This window comes from Poecilia formosa, unplaced genomic scaffold, assembly GCF_000485575.1.
Source record: "Poecilia formosa unplaced genomic scaffold, Poecilia_formosa-5.1.2 Scaffold7, whole genome shotgun sequence".
In the NCBI taxonomy this organism is placed as follows: domain Eukaryota; kingdom Metazoa; phylum Chordata; class Actinopteri; order Cyprinodontiformes; family Poeciliidae; genus Poecilia; species Poecilia formosa.
The window spans coordinates 5,242,417-5,247,886 of record NW_006799946.1 but is presented as its reverse complement, the minus strand read 5'-3'; the positions used below and the strand labels follow the sequence as shown (position 1 = coordinate 5,247,886).

Genomic DNA, 5,470 nt, shown 5'->3' with positions numbered 1-5,470 from the left:
GTAAAATGAACATTGTTCTTTTACTCTGAACTATTGACAACAAGTCTCTGAAGTTTAAAGCAAAATTTTTGTTGCTTATTTGCAGAAAATAATGAAAAAGATGCAGGCAGTGCTGTCAGACCTCAATAATGCAAAGAAAACAAGTTCGTATTCTTTAAGAAACAACAAAACTATTGTTTTAACTCAGGAAGAGTTCAGAAATCAATGTTTGGCGGAACAACCAGGAGGTTTTCAGTGTGCAGTGGGCTCTTCATTTTTTTAACAGAGCTGCATATTTATAGAAATTAAATGCAGATTGATACTGCCCCGTTTGCAAATCTCCATCTTTCCCATGTTCTCATGTATCACTGAATTGTTTTAAATAAGGATTTCACACATGCAGATCAGACCACATGTCTTATCTCCATCCTCTCACATCTGCTGCTTTATTTTTCTGTCTTATTCCTTCTTCTCCGCTTCAACCCGTGTGGACGGTGGGGCCCAAGCCGAGCTGCTTCTCGGCAGCTTTAATCGTTTCTCATCCCCGCTGCCTTGCATACTCCCCCCTGTGTTAAGCACTCCACACTGACTCAGCATGTATGTGAGAGGGAAAGGGGTGGGGATGGGTGGATAGGAGCGTGCTAATAGGCTGAGCTTCTCCGCTGGTTGACGAGGTGAGGAAGGAGAGGAGAGGAGAGGAGGGGGGTTCTGGATGTGCTGGTCGGACAGGTCTCCACCGGCTGCCTTTGCTGGGAAGGAGAGGAAGATGAGAGGGAAGGAAGGAGGAATGACAGAACGGATGAGGCTAAGTAAGCCATGTGGGAGGTGTAAATCTCATACGGACTGGGCGGCTGCAAGAGGAGGAGAGGTGAGTGTGAGACTGAAACGGGACCTGCAGGAGGAATGCAGCGAGGTGGGAGAAATCTGAGCGCCTGTAGTGGAAACGTAGCAGCGAGCGTCTCTGGTTTGTGCTGACACCGCAGAGGGAGCGCACAACAACCTGAGACAGCTGACAACTGTGCACCATCACACACATGATCCAGATGTGTGTGTGTGCGCGTGTGTGTGTGTGTGTCACTTTATGACACACACAGACCCCCGAGTCCCGCACGCGAAGTAAGGAAGCTCTCAGTGTTGGTTTGTGTGGGTGGGTGTGATTTTATGTTTTTCAGAAGCAGAAGTGACATCATAACATGTGAGAGAAAGTGTGAGAACAGTCAAGTATATTTCTATATGATCAGTTTTAGAAGACCTGTCAGTGTCAGCGTCTCATGCTGATCCCTTCCACCCTCACCACCTACTCAAACTCAGTCACTACTGTAGAAGTCAGTAGAGAATGCAAAGTGAAACATGCATAATGTGATGCTTTGATTCAGCTTTTACTTTGAAGGCGACTGGTGTCGTTTCTCTGATTGGGCAGCTACATCAGCCCAGCGGCACGTCTCGCTAAAACGAGACACTAATACAGAGTGTAGAAGTTTTTAATAATGATAATAGTAATATTTTCTAATAATAACTTCTTCTAAGGCAGAGCGGCGTCATAGCTCATCATCACAGTATCGATTTGAGCATTAATAACGTTGCAATATTTCCGACTCTCAGGGATCCTCGCTTTGCATGCTAAGAGGAAATTCAGCTCATTGAATGCAAAAGATACTGAAGGATACAGTGTCACAAACAATCACCTTCTAATCCACATTCCTATAATCAATATGCTGCAGCCAAACAAAAAACGGTTGTCTCTAAGGATAACGCAGTTCATTAACATGATCAGTGCAAGTGTACAGGGAATTCCTCCTTTTTCTTTTAACAATTATTTTACTTGAATACAGTTATTTTGATTAAAATAATATGAAGTTTCAGGTGTAAATATTCAGCTACAATGACAGCTGTCACTAGCAGCCAATATAAATCATTTTTAATAATTTTTTTAGATTAATTTAGAACCAGTGATCTTTCAACAACAGTCATAGTTACTCGTTCGGCCTTTGGGGAAAGTTAATTTCTCATTCCTTGCTTAGAGACTCCCAAATCTCTAAGTGCTGTTAAAATTTTAACCTCGCTTCTGTAACTCAGCTATGAGGAAAAAACAGACATTTTTAGACAACGACAATCAAATTCAAACAAATCTGATCAAATCCAGACCGAGTCATGCTGATAACTCTTTAACTGGAATAATAAACTCATAGGTAAACAATTTAAAGCCACGGAGGATGACCTAAAGAAATGCAGGCCAGTGTAGCTGCTTCATCAACTGTGGATGAAAAATTGAGGTAAAATATGATTTATTTTGGTACTAATTTGTCAGTTTTTATTATTGCAGAACTCATTGATTGTGTGTTTTAGTATTTCTGAGAAGCAGGTTTCTGTCGGGACTGAAGGAGTGGGATGTCAACTCTGCTCTCAGCAGTCCTGCTAATCCTGGTTCTGGTTGGTTCCAGCTGAACCACAACATGGACCGAGAGGTTTTGTGCTTCACAGGCTTTTTTTTTTGACTAAGTGGAAAGTGCAGATATACTTTGTAGATTTGATTTTTGCCTGGCCTGTTTGCTGGCTGATGAGAAATGATCCGGTGATTGCAGGATTAATCCTGTTGCGCTCTGGGTGCACGTTTAATCCACCAACTTTGTCTGAGTTAAGGTTCAGCAGTGCAACAGGTGGCCATGGCCAGACGTGTCCTCGCTTCACAGGCACATGTAGGTGTTTGATTATTGAGAAGGACAAAAAGAATAAACTTAACCGAAGTGCAAACTAGTTATTTCATAAATACAACTCATCACATAAGCTGCCTTAAACAGTTGCTATCGTACCAAAAGTTGCCAACACTTCTACAGCATCACTGCAATGAAAAAGCCGACAGACCATCGATTTGTAATGGCATAAGTCCAATGGATTCAGACCAGAGAGCAAGTTGTTTCGGACCCGATCCACACCTTGTTTTTAGGTTAGTGGAGGCTTTTAGCAGACAGCCATGTGGGAGAGACCACAGACACCAGTAGGCATCATTAATAACGACGTTCAAAGAAAAAAATGCTAGTTTTATGAAACAGAAGAAGCAACCTTTTATACGTTCTGCTGCCCTTTTGTATTTGGAAAAACACATGAAACGTGTTATGTTTCAAGTCGTATCAAAACAAAAAGCAAGAAAGCAAACATTAGCCTAGCATTGCAACAGCAATCAACCTCAGCAAAAACCCTTAGCAGAGTGAGGTTCATCAGTTTACTGAGGACTTTTCGCAGCCTATTAGCCACAAAAACATTATTTTTTAAAATTTCACATGATAAACCCTTTTATATTAAAGTATCTGTAGATAACTGATAGATAAAATCACATCCTTTAGATTAATCCAAATAAATGTGGGTTATTTATCTATTTAACTGTTTAAATATTATACATTAACCAGATGATTCTATACTTTCAGTATTAAAATGTTTTTAATTTGTAAGACGCTGAAATCTTTGATTTAAAAATGGATAAAAATTTTTTAAAAAAAACAAAACAAAAAAATGAAAACTAGGATTTGGCCATTTTACACAATAGATTGCTGTGTATGACTGTCTCCCACATGTATGAAAGCTGGCTTATTTGTCATAAAAAATAATGAATTTGATCCTTGATTCTAATTTCGTATAGAAATAGTGAGCACAATGTGCCTGAGCGTCAAAAGTTAGAACAGCTCATTCATAAAACACTTGGAGACAAAAAAGTTAAATTTCTTTTACTTGAAAGTTTGGGATAATAAATCAAATAGTGATGTTATTTTGTTATTAATTTATCCTCATCAATATAAAGCTGTGTCCCGTCTCTTATTATTGCATCTTCTCACTAACAGCCCATAGGAAGGAGGACATTAAGAGCGATAACCAGCCGTAATTATCACCTGAGTGTGTTAATCCTGAGGAGTTTAGTGTCTTTCAGCTCACAGCTTTGGCTTCATTACCTCTTTGAATCTATTGAGCCCAGTCGGGGTGCAGTGAGGCAAACCGAGCTCTGATTTGAGTTCTGGCCCGCTCTTCTTCACAGGGTTACTGTACTTAAGTCACACTGGAGGGTTTTTGAGCATGAACAGTCTGTTTAAGGTTATATTATGGTATCTAAATTGGATTTACATCCAGGTTTGGACTGAGTCATTCCAAAGCTTTTGTTACAGATTCAGATTTGGATTTGTTTTTGTACTCTGGATCATTCCTGAAGCTGATGGCCGGACTTCCTGCAGCAGCATTTTCTAACAGTGGGGAGGAGCTGGTGGGTAAACGCAGCAAGTTGAAGCAGCAAATGAACCTCAGACCATCACCACCACCATCATATTTAGTTATTGGTTTAATTTGACGTTGTTAAAGGTAACGCTGGTAAAATTTGGAGTACTTCCAGTTCACAAAATATTTCCCCAGAAAGAACTTGCTTTTTGACAAATATGAGACGAGATAAAATGGCATTTATTAAGCTCTCATAAATGCCATTTTTTTGCCCCATCTCTGTCTAATTACTGAACAATGAACACAAGTCTGCACTGAATTGAGTGAGATCTGCAGGGCTTTGGACGCTCTGGGCTCTTTCGTGACCTTGTGGGTTGTTGATGTGGTCTTGGGGTAATTTTGGTCGCCTATTCCTGGAAAGGTTCAGCACTGTTCCATGTTTCCACCATAATGGTTCTCACTGCAGCTCAATAAAGTCATAAAGCTTTAGAAACGGTTTTGGAACCCTTTCCAGGCTGGTAGGCGTCGATGGCTTTGTTCCCGATCATTTCTTGGGTTTCTTTAGATCGAGACATGATGTTCGGCTGTTTGAAATCTTTTAGCAATGTTGCTTTTTTTTTGCACTTAATTAATAAAAAAAACAGTTATTTGACAGCTAGTTTGTGGATTTTCTATGATTGGCTGGGTGTTTAAATTTGTGTGATTATATAAAACACCAAAGTGTGGGGATAAAATCAGCGTTTGGTTGACAATTATAGTTGGAAAATTTTGCCTAACAGCTGTTTAAGACGGACTTTTCTCACTTATTTAAATTACAACCCATGAAAAGTCAAGATGTTCACTTATAGACTGATGTGATAAACAGACTGAATATTTCAATGATTGCTCGGCCATTATCCTCGGATCCTCTGTTTGTGTTCAGTTCTTCATTCAGTGAGTCACAGTAGTGAGTGGAGGAGTCTGAAGGCAGCAAGGTCATGGCGTTTGTGGTGTTGATTGAATATCTTTCTCCTTTTATTTCCATCAATAAGCCTCTCTGGATCATTCTCCGTACTCGGTCACACCTCCTGTTGCCTCTGCGTGACTCACAGGACTCGTGGCTTTTGTGTGATCGTGTCTTTGAAGGCACCATGACGAGGAGACACCAAGTCCCTTTAAAACTAGCCTTTCTTGTTCCTGCCAGTCTGCTTAAGTTGCTGCTTGGGTAATTGTAATGCAGCACCCGAAAAGTGGATGTGGAGTTTGAACTGGAGGTGTGTTTTCATCAGATTTTTTTTTTTTTTTTTTTAGAAGA

At 40.2% G+C, this 5,470-nt stretch overlaps 1 protein-coding gene across 5 annotated transcripts in view; it reads left to right on the top strand.

Moving 5' to 3' along the window:
• The window catches only part of LOC103153124 (PH and SEC7 domain-containing protein 1-like), a 79,687-nt gene that overhangs the window by 10,068 nt on the left and 64,149 nt on the right, over positions 1 to 5,470 (top strand). The window contains exon 1 of one of the 5 annotated variants that reach the window (XM_016661147.1): positions 674 to 847. The exons of the other annotated variants lie outside the window; for them this stretch is intronic. The gene's annotated coding sequence lies outside the window, so the exon portion shown is untranslated. Of the gene's footprint in view, positions 1 to 673; positions 848 to 5,470 lie in introns of those variants that run through there. 5 annotated transcript variants of the gene reach the window in all.